Consider the following 18,092-nt stretch of genomic DNA (forward strand, 5'->3'; position numbering starts at 1 on the left):
GAATTTTAACGTACCCGTAGATAAGGTTCTGTACAGTCAATGCCGCAGAGTCGCACGCCAGGATGGTCGTAATGTAAGGGCAGCATGGTAGGTAGTACAGCTTCCACCGAGTAGATAAGAATGATTGTGAACCCAGACGTGCCAGTTTTCTACTGGAAGCGGCAGTGTGGGGAGGGAGGGAGGGAGGGAGGGAGGGAGGGAGGGAGGGAGGGAGGGAGGGAGGGAGGGAGGGAGGGAGGGAGCCCTGTATGTCCCTCGTCTGTTTTTGTTTAAAAATGCATCCAATCTCAGATTTAGGGGAGGCAGTGGCCTCTAAGTGAATATTGTCAAATGGCGCGTTCCGGCACTGCTGAGCTCTTCCTTTGGCTGCAGCAGAGATGGGTGGGGAAGGGGAGACATGGACCCAAGTGCAGTCAGAGGCAGGCGAGCGGCTGTGCTGGGACCCCACAGAAGTGACTGGTAAGAAAAGCCACAGGACCGATGAGTAGAATGAGCCAAGTAGTAATAACAAATGGCAATTAGTTCTTGTTACCCGCAGGGCCATCTATTTTCTCGAAATTTACGCACAGACACTGCTTTCAAAATGTTCAGTGGGTTGCCCACGACGCTACTGCGAACGCTGTGCGGATCAAATTCCATACCCGTGGCACTGGACACTCAGACTGGCGGATTTTCCAAGAACGGATTGCGGCTATCTGGACCCATGGTGCGACACTTACTGGCTGATTAGAATATGAAAGGACTTCACACCGTAATGAATCTCAGACCAGAGGTCGAGTGCATTTCTGTAATCATATGTTTGCAATCTATGGAATCACTTGTGTTGTTATTGTTGTGGCCTTCAGTCCTGAGACTGGTCTGATGCAGCTCTCCATGCTACTTTATCCTGTGCAAGCTTCTTCATCTCACAGTACCTACTGCAACCGACATCCTTCTGAATCTGCTTAGTGTATTCATCTCTTGGTCTGCCTCTAGTATTTTTACCCTCCACGCTACCCTCCAATACTAAATTGGTGATCCCTTGATGCCTCAGAACATGTCCTACCAACCGATCCCTTCTTCTGGTCAAGTTGTGCCACAAACTTCTCTTCTCCCCAATCCTATTCAATACTTCCTCATTAGTTATGTGATCTACCCATCTAATCTTCAGCATTCTTCTGTAGCACCACATTTCGAAAGCTTGTATTCTCTTCTTGTCCAAACTATTTATCGTCCATGTTTCACTTCCAATACAGTTATTTTGCTCCCCAAATAGCAAAATTCCTTCACTACTTGAAGTGTCTCGTTTCCTAACCTAATTCCCTCAGCATCACCCGACTTAATTTGACTACATTCCATTGTTTTGCTTTTGTTTATGTTCACCTTATATCCTCCTTTCCAAACACTGTCCATTCCGTTCAACTGCTTTTCCAAGTCCTTTGCTGTCTGACAGAATTACAATGTCATCGGCAAACCTCAGAGTTTTTATTTCTTCTCCGTGGATTTTAATACCTATTCCGAATTTTTCTTTTGTTTCCTCTATTGCTTGCTCAATATACAGATTGAATAACATCGGGGACAAGCTACAACCCTGTCTCACTCCCTTCCCAACCGCTGCTTGCCTTTCATGCCCCTCGAGCCTTATTACTGCCATCTGGTTTCTGTACAAATTGTAAACAGCCTTTCGCTCCCTGTATTTTACCCCTGCCATCTTTAGAATTTGAAAGAGCATTTCAGTCAACATTGTCAAAAGCTTTCTCTAAGTCTACAAATGCTAGAAACGTAGGTTTGCCTTTCCTTAATCTTTCTTCTAAGATAAGTCGTAAGGTCAGTATTGCCTCACGTGTTCCAGTATTTCTACGGAATCCAAACTGATCTTCCCCGAGGTCGGCTTCTACTAGTTTTTCCATTCGTCTGTAAAGAATTCGCGTTAGTATTTTGCAGCTGTGGCTTGTAAGTTATGCAAAAAGAGACTGTCTGATAGGATAGCCGCAATCAGTGATTTTACAATTTTACTTATAATCCAACTTAATTGCAAAATGTTTACTCATATGACCGTTTTCGGTTCATCTAGAATTATCTTCAGATCTGTAAAAATAATACTAATTTACTGCTTCATGAATGAAAATCTCTTTCATCCTATCTAATCAACATCAAATGTACCAGAACATACCTGGTTATTCGGTTACAGGAGTAACCCGTCAAAATCCAGCAACTTTCACATGCTGCGTCACATAAAATTTTTTGGCAGAATGCACGTCATTTATATTAATTATCAAACTATTACCAAAAGGTGGCGTCTGGTGGTGGTCTGTTCGTATCTGTTCAACACGGCAGTTAAATTAAGGAAGTAGATTAAAGATGAAATGCATTCTCCTCATAAGAACAGAAACGAGCTACTAACTCTTAAGGGCTTGAATAAGAAGTTAGAATCACATAAGGCTATAGTCACAAAGCCAGATAAGGGCGGCACTATGGTTTTAATACACGATACAGACTATATAGAGCAAAACCTAAAAGCTCTTTATGGAGTAAAGGTCAAGAAAGAACCAACCAGAAATTTCAAACTGACTTAAGGAAACAGATAACAGTGTGTTTCTCTTCACGGAGGAGGAAAATTTTACACTGAAAGTAATGAATCCGCGAATCCCCGAATCACGGTCACAAAGCTCCATAATGTTGAAAAATTGATTCACCCAATCGTCAATAATACCAGTTGCCCAAGCTATAAATTAAAGAGCTAAATAACAGATTGAAGGCGGCATATACATATCGTCGGACGTTTAACATTAGGAACAGCTACGAATTTTCCGAGGAATTTAAAGACAGTTATACCTCCGGATGCGTCACTAGCTTCATTCGATATCACCAATCTGGTCACAAACATTCCCGTAAAAGAAACGATTGAGGTCATTAAGAACAAGCTCCTCACTAATGGTAAATTGGCATTGAGGGAAGTGATTGAACTAGTAGAAATGGTAAAATTTATCAACAGAAAGACGTGTGGACAGTGGGAAACAGTTTAGCTGGGACGCCGGCTGACATTTTCGCAAATCACTTGGGAAACGAACTCTTTGATGAAAATCCTGATATCGCTGAGAAAATTGTATATTACAGGAGATATATTGACGACTATTTTATTATACAAAGGAGATAAAAATGATATCGAAAATGCAGCAGAAAAAATGAGCTCTCAACACCCGTAAATTAGATTCACTATGGAATTTGAAGAAGATAACCGTAAAGATTGTTTAGGTTTAACACTAATAAACAAAGATGGGAAGCAAGAATTTAGCATATTAAGAAAACCTATGCGTACAGATTCAGTTATCAATGAGCGCTCTTGTCACCCACCCAAATACAAATGGGCATATTTTACTTCGACGGTATACATGCTACTAAGATTGCCACTAAGCCAACAGGAAGTAGAAAAATAGCTAAGTATTTTAAAACAAGTGGCGTAGCGAACGGATATATGTGGAAGCAGGTGATGAATATTTGTTATAAGATAAAGAAGAGGCAAATGAAACAAATAGAATAAGGCAAGTCCCAGTTAAGAGGAACAACAAGAAAAAATATGTGGCTCCCACTGTGGAAGAATTAGAGAAGATTGAAATATGCTTTCGTAAATCCGACGTTAAAATAGGGTCCCGAACAAATAACACGCTAAACTTGAAGCTGAGGCACAAAATATGTTATAGTAGGAATAAATTTCAGGATTCAGGTGTATGTAAGATGAAATGAAATGACTGCTGTAAACAATATATAGGGCACACTGGTAGGAACTTTGAGACCAGATTCAGGGAGCACACCTACTCTCAAACCAAAACAGCGGTTGAGGGGGGGGGGGGGGGGGGGACATATGGCTGCCTCAAAGCCCTCAGTCAAGAACAGTGAAAAAAATTTAGACATCCTGCATTGGCCTAATAATGGACGGTTTCTTAACATTTTTGAAGAAATTGAAAGATACACCCACAAAAAGAAAGATGCGGATTTAATCCTCAACGAGCAAAGCGAGTTCAATCATAACACTTATTTTAGTATTTATGACGACTTAGTAAGATTGACAAGTGTTGCGTGTGGAGATCCAGGCCGAGGGATGGGGGACGATGGACGATGGACGGGGCCTCCTGCGCGGCCCTCTTGCCCACGGCCATGGACGTCAGACAACTGAGCGGATCGCGGCACAACACCGAAATGGCGAGAACCACAGAAGCATACCGTAAAGGAAAACAAGTCTACACCAGCGCCATAGATATAGAGATCGCCCTATGTTTTTAGATCGTATAAGAATGATAAATTTACTGTGTTTTTTTTTTAATTTCGATAAGTACAAATTTTAACCTTGACATCTACAGATTTTAATTAAGTATTTTTGGAGATAAAAGTTAATCACAAAAATCTACTGAATACACTATGTGCATATGTAATGTAACAAATGTACCATTCTCCACCTGTCAGTAATAGTGTTAAAATTAATATAAATGGCGTGCAATCTGCCGACCAATTTTATCTGACACAACATGTGGAAGTTGCTGGATTTGGACGGGGTTATTCCTGTAACCGAAATATCAGGTACGTTCTGGTACATCTGATTATGATCAGATAAGATTATAATGATTTGCATTTGTGAAATAGTAAATTAGTATCATTACCGTTACAGATCTGACGATCGTTCTAGATGAACCGAAACCGGTCATATGAATAAACATTTTGCAATCAAGACACATTATAAGTAACATTGTAAACACTTTTAAGTTACCTAGGTCTTACAATTATCTGGAGCCGATTATGGTACATTTGAAAATAAGCCGATGTTATTTCTTCTGGATAATTGTTTCTGCTCCTTAGAAGATAATCTTTTAGCTTACGGTGTACGACATTGATTCCCATGCTCTTAAACTGAACATTGTTTTGAGATATCTGACCAGCTGTAAACAAACGTGGCGCGGTCACACAATCCTCCGTCAACTGACTCTTTCCACGACAGTACACTAAATAAAGGATAATAGCCTAAGGAAAATAACTAAACCGTATTCTGATCACCATGCAATAGTTTTAACGCTTGGTTTGACGCTGTCTTCCGGTTCTTAAAAATGTTCAGTTTTTTTATTACAGAGGGCAGCTAATCCTCTGACCGAATACGCTGAGTTACCTTGCCGGCATATTAAACTTTAAACTCGAGGGAAAACTTGAACCAAGGACCTCTCGTTCCGCAGCTGCTCACGCTAACCACGGGACTACTGCGCTCCTGGTCACTCACAGCTCGCGGCTGGGCTGCCTCTCTCCTATCCCCCTAACCCACCTACATCTGAATAGATTTAAGTGCCTGTCAGAGGGTTCAGCCAAACATCTTAAGATGTGGCATGCCTTTAGATGCACACAGTGACTTGCCCCCTCTCATATTTCTATCTTACTCTGAGTAATTAGATTTGGGGAAGTATGGCCTAGTACTGTCATTACAAGGCTAGTATTGAGAACTCAAAATATATGAATATTTTCCTCTCTAATGGCATGTAGCGAAAAATTGCTATTGCTTCACATGCGGACTTCCCACGGGACATCTCTTGTCACTCGGGTGGTCCGGTGACAGGCGGGTTCTGATGATCTTGAAAGGGTTATGCTGACAGGTGTGATGGAGTCGAGTGAATGCTTTCCTGATGCCGACATAAGAGCGGGGGATAAATACCCACAGGGGCCTGAAGGAGCGGTTGGGGCTAGAGATACCGTTATTTCACAGAAACTTGGTGAAAACACTTTCTGACGAGGCGTGGCAGTGACTTGTGTTCCCAGACAGTCTTGGCGGGCAAATTCCCACGTTTTCTGCAAAATCATAACTGTGATTGGTTTACTCAGGGGATAGCTCCGTGACGTAGCAAAATCGGCGCAGAAATTGACGCCAAATATCTCCATTGGTGGAATAGTAGTGCTTAGGCACTAGAGCGGAATTTGCCACCGGTTTTCGAGTTGCTGATTGGCACGTTTTAACCACGACCACTGTCGTGGGGGCGGGAATGTGCTGTGTTCGGCTTGCATGGGTGCTCTTGACCGAGTCGGCTCTCACCTTTCGGTCGGAGTAGGTTGGGCTCTCGCTGCTCTGGACAACCTGCCTTCCGTTGGCTGTGTAATATACTTTCATTTAATTGTAACTGTTTGACGAAGTTGCGACTTCAACGTAACTTTCCAAGTACAGTTGGCAATTGTGCGTTCTGCTTTCAAATGGCCTATGTTGTCCGTGTTGAGCAGTTTGGGCTAAAATTGACTGTATCGGAGTTACTGCGTGACTTCGCTTGTTAAAATCAATCACTGTACCATCAGTGATTGTGTGGCGAGCCTTCTTCGTCTCCTTCAGAGGTGCATTTGTATTTCTAGGAAGCCTTTAGCCCGGAACGACCAGACCAGGGTAATTTGTTTCGGGCTATACTCGTGACATTATCATCACCACGACGGGACGTCGAAGCAACCAGCCATCGCCTCCAGTACGCCAGATCGCGTCCTTGCAGTTAAGACAGTTTGGTAATGTATGTCCGGAGCACCGGCAGATTAGTAAATTAGGTAATAATCAGAGCTCAGCAGAGCGCACCTGTTCCCGTCTGTTCTAACGTGGTTCTGTCTGAGTTCTCACTACTGTAGCAGCAATTAATGTTGGGTTGGCTGGGTGTTTTTCTTAAGATTTGAGTTGCAAGGAATTGGTTATATATACCACATGGTCATACAATGTCTAAAGCTAGTATATGGACAACTTCACCTTCACAGGATTTATTTGGGTATCCAATTCGGCGTATTGTAAAAGTTTCATGTGTTTTGTTTATTACTTTGAGTTTAGTCATAATAAATCAAATTGTTATTTTGGACTGAACTTTCATTCGGTAGGTCGGTAGAGCAACCCTTTCATTTCTCACCAAGTTAATGAAACTTTCCTTTATCGATTTAATTTCTATCAAATTAAATTATTTCAGGTGCGAAACTCTTTTCTACTCCACTTGCAGGTTCGATTAGTCAGTCCGCGTTTCTTCTTGATCTATGTGCAACATCAAAAGTCGGAATTAGAAAAGGGGGGCCTTAGAGCATCATTTTCATATGAAGATTCCAGACGAATTTAGTGTTAAATAAACTGCAAGCCCCGGCACCTTGCAACCTTCACAATAAATCTCTATTATTCCAATTTCGCACATCGTGCGGAAAATATGAACAATTGCATCTTTCCGTTCGAGCTCTGATTTCCCGTGTTTTATTATGTTAATCGTTTATTCCTACGTATGTCGCTGTCAATAAAATATTTTCGAATTCGGAGGGGAATTTTGGTGATTGAAATTTCGTGAGGAGATTCCGATGCACCGAAAAACTATGTTTGAATTATGTCCATTCCAAACCCTGTATCATATCAGTGACACTCTCTTCCGTATATCGCGATAATATAAAAAGATGTACTCGATCAATACTGTCTGGTTAGGATCCCACACCCCGCAGCAGTATACTAAAAGAGGACGAACAAGCGTAGTGTAGGCATTCTCTTTAGTAGAGCTGTTAATTGTTCCTGCCAGTGTCCAGGCTATAAAATGCAGTCTTTGGTTACCCTTCCCCACCACATTTCATATGTGTTCCTTCCAATTTAATTTGTTCATAATTTAATTCCTAGGTATTTAGATGAATTTACAATAAATCTTTGTGCATTTGCACGACGCTGACAGAACAGAACCACCCCGTTATATGGGGCTCCCAAAACCGGATTTCGCAAGCAGATTTCCCAACACGGTTTCTGAAAGGTAATGTATCACTTCAAAATAGATTCTGGAAATCCGCTCCTAGATGCCGGTTTTCCAGTAAACGAAACCGGTTTTGAAACGTGCTTGGGTTGTCAAGTTACGTCTTGTTTTTCAGAATATTCGGTTAATTTTGGCTTATTTTGGAGGGAAGGAGAAGTAGAGGTATTAGACTGAGCGTGAAGCTGTCTACCTGTAACATTTCGATGAAGAGAATTAACGTGTGTCGAGTGACTAACAAACTGGATGAAATGTTTCGAGACGCAGTATTTAACTGGCTTAGAAATTCCGCTTCAGACCTTGACACATACACGCGACAGCGAAAAACGACTTGCAACATTCGGTTTTCGTCTTTCGAAATACGTCCCGCACGTAAACGTTGTGAATCAAGAGTACGGGGCGTTGCAACGATTATCCGCGTAGACACGCAGGTGTTTGTAATGCACCGACGACTATCATTTACAGCGTTGACGGAAGGAGGCACCACTTGCTTTACAGACAAATGTGAATTGAAAAGGAAGCACACAATATCTAACTCCTTGTCGACATTTACTTCGTGTGCAGCATATTATCGGTGTAATTCCCTAAAGAGATACGGTTTTCCTTAATATCTTCCTGCTTTCTTTTGATTTTTGATGTTTACCTTTAACGTACAAAGATCTCACACAAGTCAAAACTATAGTGTACACTACCATCCTACACTAAAAAATATTTAATAACAGACTATCCAATTCTTGTATATGAGCGATGTTCTTACCTGGAAAAGTTTGCTAGCCTTCCCCCAAAACACAGCTTTGCTCAGAGCCAACTCTGCCGTACAGAACAAACAGAAATCTTCCTTTAAAACCTTAAAAATGTACATCTGGCGAGAGAATATCCACAACATTAGGCCGCACTATCCCAATCTCCCCCTGCAGGTCCGGGGTTTAGAATAGGTCCGAGGTATTCCTGCCTGTCGTAAGAGGCGACTAAAACCAGTTCCAAACGCTTCGGCATTCTGTGACGGTCCCCTGCAGGATTTCACCTCCACTCTCCAAAATTCTTTCGAAGAGCGAACTAATTGCAGAAGGGCCCCTTAACTGGTGCATCGCGTCCAGCGTGCACTGAGACCTTCAGCATTCTTTCTTGTCGTGGCTTTGCTGTTCTGCTCATTATCCATCTGTTGGGCGAGGACTCCTGCCTGGTACGGTATCGGAGCAGTGCAGTCTCACAGATATGGTTCACGAGATCGGCCGATCACGCTGGCTTCCGAGTTATTAACCAAGAGTCAATGAAACTATTTCCAAATAGAGAAGGATGAGCTATCGCTATTGTTTATGGTGCTACAAAGTTTCACCATTGACTATCTGGTCGGAGGTTTTACCCAGTGCTGGATAAAAAGACTCTTCAGTAATTGTTTCATCCATCCGAACCTGTCCCTCCTCCAGTGACAGCTCAGAAGCTGCAACACTGGGCCTTGTTACTGAAAAATGAAATTTCGTCTGGCTAGGGCGTCCCTTCGGGTAGACTTGTCGCCTGGTACTTCTTTTTAGTTGACGCCACTTCGGCGACTTGCGTGTGGATGAGGATGATATGATGATGTGATGATGAAGGCAACACAACACCCAGTCCGTGAGAGGAGAAAATAATTCATCCAGCCGGGATTCGTGACAGGGCCCCCATGCATGGCATTCCGTCATGCATCCAACTTTTTTTTAAATCTGTTTGTCTTGGTATTTTCACCAAAATCAGACAACGGTAGTCAAATCATCATTTAACATCAGATGCAAAGCAACAAATTAGTTAAAGCACAAATAGTTATTAAATTCTGAACGGGAAGAATATTATCCCAACCTTCTTGTCAATATTTTTTTTCCTACTTGTGGAAGAGGAAAAAGTGTCCAAACAAAGCTAAAAGGTGGGGGATTCAATCTCAGGGTAAAAACAGGGATCGCAGGGGAGCTGACGGTTAAACAAAAGAAAAAGCATATTCGCAATAAGCGTTCGGTATCGTGCAACCGCTGCTATTTCCAATGCGCAATTGTCAGATAATGGTGAAAAACTTGAGGATCTGCCTAATTGGCGCCTCCAACGACGTGGTGGACATAGTAATCCAAGAGCCAGACAATCGTGTTTGTTATCGTCTGAGGAAAAAGAATATGTCCGGATGTACGAGAATGTCGTCTGGGAAAGCGGTTTCAGGCCCTGTCAATTTGATGACCTTCCTCACACTGATCACTCGGTCGAGGGCCAATACGAAAAAGACGATCACCAGTAGGTATCAGACGGTGAATGACCTTACACCATGTTGAAGCAATCTACTTCGCCAACATAGGAAGAGACCAGACCGTTTTCCAAGACGTTGACGGGGAATCAAGTTCAACAGAAGAAAGGGGACATGGTGCACCCACACGGGGTGATAGCATGATGTTACTAATATGCGTCATAGAAAGTATATCAGCCCCTATGGTGACGCAGTTTAGGATTAATCCGCCCAACATCAACAGGTGGGGACAGACAGACCGGCTGGAGGCGCGACAGTAAACGAGAGGTAACTGAACGCGGAGCATGCGTACATGTTAGAACATTCCGGCAGGCAAATAAGATGGATGTCTTCATTTTGATGTAGGAAAGGCTCGATCCTCCAAGCTTTCGAGGTCTGACCACTACTTCATACCGGACAAGATAGATATACCGGACAGCTCTTCCACTCAGAGGGTCGTCATCGCGGGAAGACATGCGCAACGTAATATACTTTACTGAACACATAGGTTTCTAAAACCAGTACCTTTTGAAGGAGGCTAAGGGAACAGCGTTCATGTTCAAGGATCGCCCTGTGAACACTACCCGTAACCTCACGTCAATTTAGTATCATCGTTTCGATAGGTCTGCGATCCACTAAGATCCCTAAGGTCTTTTGGCAATTGACGACCGTCGCCCAAGGCATGAGACATGGAGGCCTCCCAACGGTAGGAACGTACATTTATGATCATTAATTCGAGTACCAGAAAGACGACAAAATGAATTCAAAGTTTTCCTTTAGCCTCGGTATGTCCTCCACATGTTGTACTAAAACCTTGACGTCATCGGGGTGTGCCGGGACCGAAAAAAGTTCCCCCAATATAGCCTAGCCACGTAATTGCATGGCAAGGCGGCGAAGTAAGGGACAAGACAAAAGGGGACATGGATAACAGGCTACATTGGGGTTAAACCCGTTAAAAAATCATGGCTGGCACGCTAAAATGCTTTCTGGAAATCAAGAAAAAAAACAAAGCCTCCGGGATATTAGCGACAGCTGCCACCGAAATGACATCGCGACATTAGAATATACACTCCAGAAAATGGAAAAAAGAACACATTGACACTGGGGTGTCAGACCCACCATACTTGCTCCGGACACTGCGAGAGGGCTGTACAAGCAATGATCACACGCACGGCACAGCGGACACACCAGGAACCGCGGTGTTGGCCGTCGAATGCGCTAGCTACGCAGCATTTGTGCACCGCCAACTGTCAGTGTCAGCCAGTTTGCCGTGGCATACGGAGCTCCATCGCAGTCTTTAACACTGGTGGCATGCAACGACAGCGTGGACGTGAACCGTATGTGCAGTTGACGGACTTCGAGCGAGGGTGTATAGTGGGCATGCGGGAGGCCGGGTGCACATACCGCCGAATTGCTCAACACGTGAGGCGTGAGGTCTCCACAGTACATTGATGTTGTCGGCGGAAGGTGCACGTGCCCGTCGACCTGGGACCGGACCGCAGCGATGCACGGATGCACGCCAAGACCGTAGGATCCTACGGAATGCTGTAGGGGACCGCACCGCCACTTCCCAGCAAATTAGGGACACTGTACCTCCTGGGGTATCGGCGAGGACCATTCGCAACCGTCTCCATGAAGCTGGGCTACGGTCCCGCACACCGATAGGCCGTCTTCCGCTCACGCCCCAACATCGTGCAGCCCGCCTCCAGTGGTGTCGCGACAGGCGTGAGTGGAGGGACGAATGGAGACGTGTCGTCTTCAGCGATGAGAGTCGCTTCTGCCTTGGTGCCAATGATGGTCGTATGCGTGTTTGGCGCCGTGCAGGTGATCGCCACAATCTGGACTGCATACGACCGAGGCACAAAGGGCCAACACCCGGCATCATGGTGTGGGGAGCGATCTCCTACACTGGCCGTACACCTCTGGTGATCGTCGAGGTTACACTGAATAGTGCACGGTACATCCAAACCGTCATCGAACCCATCGTTCTACCATTCCTAGACCGGCAAGGGAACTTGCTGTTCCAACAGGACAATGCACGTCCGCATGTATCCCGTGCCACCCAACGTGCTCTAGAAGGTGTAAGTCAACTACACTGGCCAGCAATATCTCCGGATCTGTCTACCATTGAGCATGTTTGGGACTGGATGAAGCGTCGTCTGACGCGGTCTGCACGTCCAGCACGAACGCTGGTCCAACTGAGGCGCGAGGTGGAAATGGCATGGCAAGCCGTTCGACAGGACTACATCCAGCATCTCTACGATCGTCTCCATGGGAGAATAGCAGCCTGCAATGCTGCGAAAGGTGGATATACACTGTACTAGTGCCGACATTGTGCATGCTCTGTTGCCTGTGTCTATATGCCTGTGGTTCTGTCAGTGTGATCATGTGATGTATCTGACCCCAGGAATGTGTCAATAAAGTTTACCCTTCCTGGGACAATGAATTCACGGTGTTCTTATTTCAATTTCCAGGAGTGTAGAAGTCAGTATAGTGCGTCCAGGCACACAGCTTTGATTGGCGGCAATAATGGTATCGTGCAGCTTAGAGAGACGGATATTAATTGCTCGACCGACAATTTTACAATCGAAGTTAAGGAGAGTAATAGGACGGAGGGAATCAATCGCAATTCGACCTGTAGATTTCGGGAGGAGGGCCAGTTTACCTTCTTGAAGAGGAGCAGGATGTGAGACTCCTTGCATTTCATTTACCATTGACGTTAAGGTATTACCAATGAGTGACCAAAATTAATCATAAATCTCCTTAGGAATACCGTCTAATCCAGGCGATGCCGGCCGGGGTGCCGAGCTGTTCTAGGCGATGCAGTCTGGAACCGCGTGACCGCTACGGTCGCATGTTCGAATCCTGCCTCGGGCATGGATGTGTGTGATGTCCTTAGGTTAGTTAGGTTATAGTAGTTCTAACTTTTAGGCGACTGATGACCAGAGACGTTAAGTCCCATAGTGCTCAGAGCCAGGTGACTTGCGGGACCGAGATCCTGTGACATCATCATATACACTCCTGGAAATTGAAGTAAGAACACCGTGAATTCATTGCCCCAGGAAGGGGAAACTTTATTGACACATTCCTGGGGTCAGATACATCACATGAACACACTGACAGAACCACAGGCACATAGACACAGGCAACAGAGCATGCACAATGTCGGCACTAGTACAGTGTATATCCACCTTTCGCAGCAATGCAGGCTGCTATTCTCCCATGGAGACGATCGTAGAGATGCTGGATGTAGTCCTGTGGAACGGCTTGCCACGCCATTTCCACCTGGCGCCTCAGTTGGACCAGCGTTCGTGCTGCACGTGCAGACCGCGTGAGACGACGCTTCATCCAGTCCCAAACATGCTCAATAGGGGACAGATCCGGAGATCTTGCTGGCCAGGGTAGTTGACTTAAACCTTCTAGAGCACGTTGGGTGGCACGGGATACATGCGGACGTGCATTGTCCTGTTGGAACAGCAAGTTCCCTTGCCGGTCTAGGAATGGTAGAACGATGGGTTCGATGACGGTTTGGATGTACCGTGCACTATTCAGTGTAACCTCGACGATCACCAGAGGTGTACGGCCAGTGTAGGAGATCGCACCCCACACCATGATGCCGGGTGTTGGCCCTGTGTGCCTCGGTCGTATGCAGTCCTGATTGTGGCGTTCACCTGCACGGCGAGTAACACGCATACGACCATCATTTTCACCAAGGCAGAAGCGACTTTCATCGCTGAAGACGACACGTCTCCATTCGTCCCTCCATTCACGCCTGTCACGACACCACTGGAGGCGGGCTGCACGATGTTGGGGCGTGAGCGGAAGACGGCCTATCGGTGTGCGGGACCGTAGCCCAGCTTCATGGAAACGGTTGCGAATGGTCCTCGCCGATACCCCACGAGCTACAGTCTCTAATTTGCTGGGAAGTTGCGGTGCGGTCCCCTACGGCACTGCGTAGGATCCTACGGTCTTGGCGTGCATCCGTGCATCGCTGCGGTCCGGTCCCAGGTCGACGGGCACGTGCACCTTCCGCCGACCATTGGCGACAACATCGATGTACTGTGGAGACATCACGCCCCACGTGTTGAGCAATTCGCCGGTACGTCCACCCGGCCTCCCGCATGCCCACTATACGCCCTCGCTCAAAGTCCGTCAACTGCACATACGGTTCACGTCCACGCTGTCGCGGCATGCTACCAGTGTTAAAGACTGCGATGGAGCTCCGTATGCCACGGCAAACTGGCTGACACTGACGGCGGCGGTGCACAAATGCTGCGCAGCTAGCGCCATTCGACGGCAAACACCGCGGTTCCTGGTGTGTCCGCTGTGCCGTGCGTGTGATCATTGCTTGTACAGCCCTCTCGCAGTGTCCGGAGCAAGTATGGTGGGTCTGACACACCGGTGTCAATGTGTTCTTTTTTCCATTTCCAGGAGTGTATATATATCACCCTTGTGAAAGGGACGCAGAACAGCGACATTTAATTGAGGAGTGATGACGCGATGCATCCAGGATATAAAGTCGTCGAGAGAGTTTTCAGCAGGGACATGGGTATCGTAAGATCAGCAAAGTAGGTGTAAATGAATTCGGAAATGTTACGGTGAGAGGTGAACACGCGGCCGTCAGCGGCTGTGATGGAGGGAAGGCACACACGTTTCCGGCGCGCCCGTAAACGGACTAGATGGTATAGTGACGTCACTTCGTCTTGTAAAAGGAAACGTGTTTGAGACCTCGTCCGCAGGCCCTCCATTTGAATGCGTTTGAGCTGCAGCAATTTGGCTTTGATGCGCTGTACATCAGTAACCCGTAGGGGAGCATGGGTACCACTATCGTACAGTTGACGTAAGACTGAGTGGTAAAATTCTTGCGTTCGTCGATTGTCTGCCACCTTCGCACCTCCAAAACGCATGAGAGCCCTACAGGTTTGTGGTTTAACATGCAGTGTCCACCATGCCACAGTAAACGAGTAGCGGTCCATAGTACGAGAAGAACGAACCAATACGTCCTCCAGGACAACACCAAGAAACGTATCTTGCAAATAGACTATACTGAGCATCCTGGGAGGATGAAACAATTTTACCGGTAGGCACTCGTGATTAAACGTAACGGCTACGGCGCAATGATCAGTAAAATAGGCTGGTATCACACCAACTTCGAGAAGTTGCCCACACAAGGAATCGAAAAGGTAAAAACGGTCGTGGCGACTGCTGGACGTGGGAGCAAAGTATGTATGTCGTACAAGTGTAGGATAGCGAGAAACCCGGAAGTCACGCAGGCGCAAGGAGCGCACCAGGTCGTCGAGTTCTTCACCGAAATTAAAATTCGGAGACTGATCTACCGCCCGTAGAACACAACTGAAGTCCCCACCTAAGATAATCTCTGTTGGGGATTTACGAAACAGGTAAATGATTTCTTCTTTATAGAAACACGAACGTGCTGTAGTACGACCTTGTAACATTATGTGATTGCCCTACCATTTTAAATCAGTCACTAACCAAGCAGTCGCTCTGCAACAACTACAGCTAGCAAATAACGTCCTGTGACGTGACGTGTTTATTGTGGAAGCGCCATCAGAGATACAGTGAACTATTGACTTTGAAAGCGACTGCGCGAAAGGCGGACAAAAGAACATTTTTACACATTCTTTTGATGTACGAGATACTGTCGATGAATACTCCTTCTTCTGTCTCTCGTAATTGGTGTCGGACACGCATCTCTTGCCAGCATATTATTATTGTTTTAAAAGTATGATCTTAGTGTAATGTGAAAGTGCCATACTGCATAGCAGTAGATTCATGCGAGAAGCTATATTGTGAGACGTGTGTCAGAAAATATTAAAAGATGCTCAGTTCGTTATATATCGACTGCCATAAATTCAAAGTTAAATTGAACTTGTGTATGGACTAATTATTTAGTATAGAACCTATGTCTCACTACTTCATGACCATACGTATTTAATTTTCTTTTATTTCTGCAAATTCTGATTGTTCAGTCACAAACTGTTTCGTCTAAATCGGACGGAAGTGGCATACGGCGAAATAATTTCTCCGCACCTTATTCGAACTAGTAAATGAATGATACACTTCGGTCCTTTAGGAAATTCATGTTGAGCTGTCCAAAAACAATTATATTTGCAATAGTCATTTAGCCCTGAGCAATAAAGGTATTCAAAATCACTACAATATACATCATTATGTGCTTTTCTCTGAAAATATATTTCCACCGACAATTATAGCTGTATGTTAACGCACGAAAGTAAGTATATTGTTACAACCTGTACCAGAAGAGGCATAAAGGAGGAGGAAACTGAGATCACAAAACCTGCACCCGATCCCCCCTTCTTTGTCGAGTACTACGAAATCTATCAACGGAATACCTTATATATAAAACAAGGTTGAGAACCCAGGAATGGAAAACTGGTCGAATAAGACTTCCTGTAAGAAAACATCATCTGCCACATTTTGGTATATAATATAAACTGTTGCAAAGCGGCGAGCCGAAGCTGAGAGCATATTCCTTTAATATTCAGAGTAAGAAATGTGTATGCCTCCATGGAACGTCAACCCAGGAAGAACAAAGAACGGTAGAGATCTGTCAGTTGACGGAGCAACATACAAGTTTACATACCAGAATCAATCGGCGAACCAGAGAGATAACTACGAAACAGACCCCTCATCTTCCCACTGCTTTTACTTCGGCCGTAACGCGGCCCTCTGTGGCTGTTTACGGACTCCACTGCGTCTCCGTGGCGCCGACCGTGCTGTGTGCGAGCAACATGTCGGTATTCCGTTTCAGATTGCGTGGGAGAGGCCTCTACGCCCCACCCGTCGGGAGACATAGGTTCACGGAGGGACGGTTGGTGGATAACATCGGGATCCACTGGCTTTTGAGAATCAACCAGTTGTTTCACGGGAGAAGGCTGTGGTCCAGAGGGGGCGACAGAATTCGCCGAAGGGGGATGGGAAACAGTCGACAGGAGAAGTGTCCGAGAGAACCGGAAAACACAAGTGGGAAGGGGAAGCAGGTTTCTTCACAGGCGACCAAAAAGGGGCGGCCTCGACAACAGGAACAACGCCAGGTAAGTTGTCGGCAGCTTTTGCACAGTCGTGGAAGCACCTGTAACGTCCTCATGCACGATTCAGACTGAGAAAGGGGGGGCCTGTACTGGAGGCCCATCGGAAGGGCGAGCCGACAGGGAAGGTTCATCTGCCGCATCACCCTGCGTTCGGCCACGCTTGTTGTGAGAAATCATGGCGGGCACATCGGAATTAGCGGCATCAGCATCCCGACTCAAGGACAGCGGGGGAAAATCACGGGCGTTGGCGGCCAACGGATCAATGCGTCCCTCAGTAACAGGGAGCGATTCAGTCTGAGAACCCTGCGGGAGAAGATCAGCTTAAGTTCGTTTGTAGGTTTTAATACCACCACACGCCGCGGGCAGTTAGGACGGAAATGACCGGTTTCATTAGAATAATAACATGTTCCGTCTTGGCCACTGTACGTCATATGGACCCTATAACCACATATTTGTAGATGAGAAGGAATACGTATATTGAGCACCATTTCCACCGACCGAATACCACTATAGACCTGTAAGCGGTGCTGAGCAGACCAGGGTTCCTTCTGATTATGACGTAGTTCTCCATAAGGAAGCAAAATGGGCCTCGAAAATAGTCTTCCTCATCGGGCGGAAGGTTAAAAAATGGTTCAAATTGCTCTGAGCACTATGGGACTTAACTTCTGAGGTCATCAGTCCCCTAGAACTCAGAACTACTTAAACCTAACTAACCTAAGGACAGCACACACATCCATGCCCGAGGCAGGATTCGAACCTGCGACCGTAGAGGTCGCGCGGTTCCAGACTGAAGCGCATAGAACCGCTCGGCTATCCCGGCCGGCGTCTCCTGGATTAGACGGTATTCCTAAGGAGTTTTATGATTAATTTTGGTCACTCATTGGTGATACCTTAACGTCAATGGCCGGCCGGAAGGTTAAACACACGGACATTCGTATATATCACTTCTGCATTTGCCTAGTGGAATCATCACGGTGCGTAAAGGGTATCTGAGAACCGTGAAGAGAAACTATCCTGTCAACCTGGAGAGGATCA

Source organism: Schistocerca gregaria, chromosome 1 (genome assembly GCF_023897955.1).
Source record: "Schistocerca gregaria isolate iqSchGreg1 chromosome 1, iqSchGreg1.2, whole genome shotgun sequence".
NCBI classification, from domain to species: domain Eukaryota; kingdom Metazoa; phylum Arthropoda; class Insecta; order Orthoptera; family Acrididae; genus Schistocerca; species Schistocerca gregaria.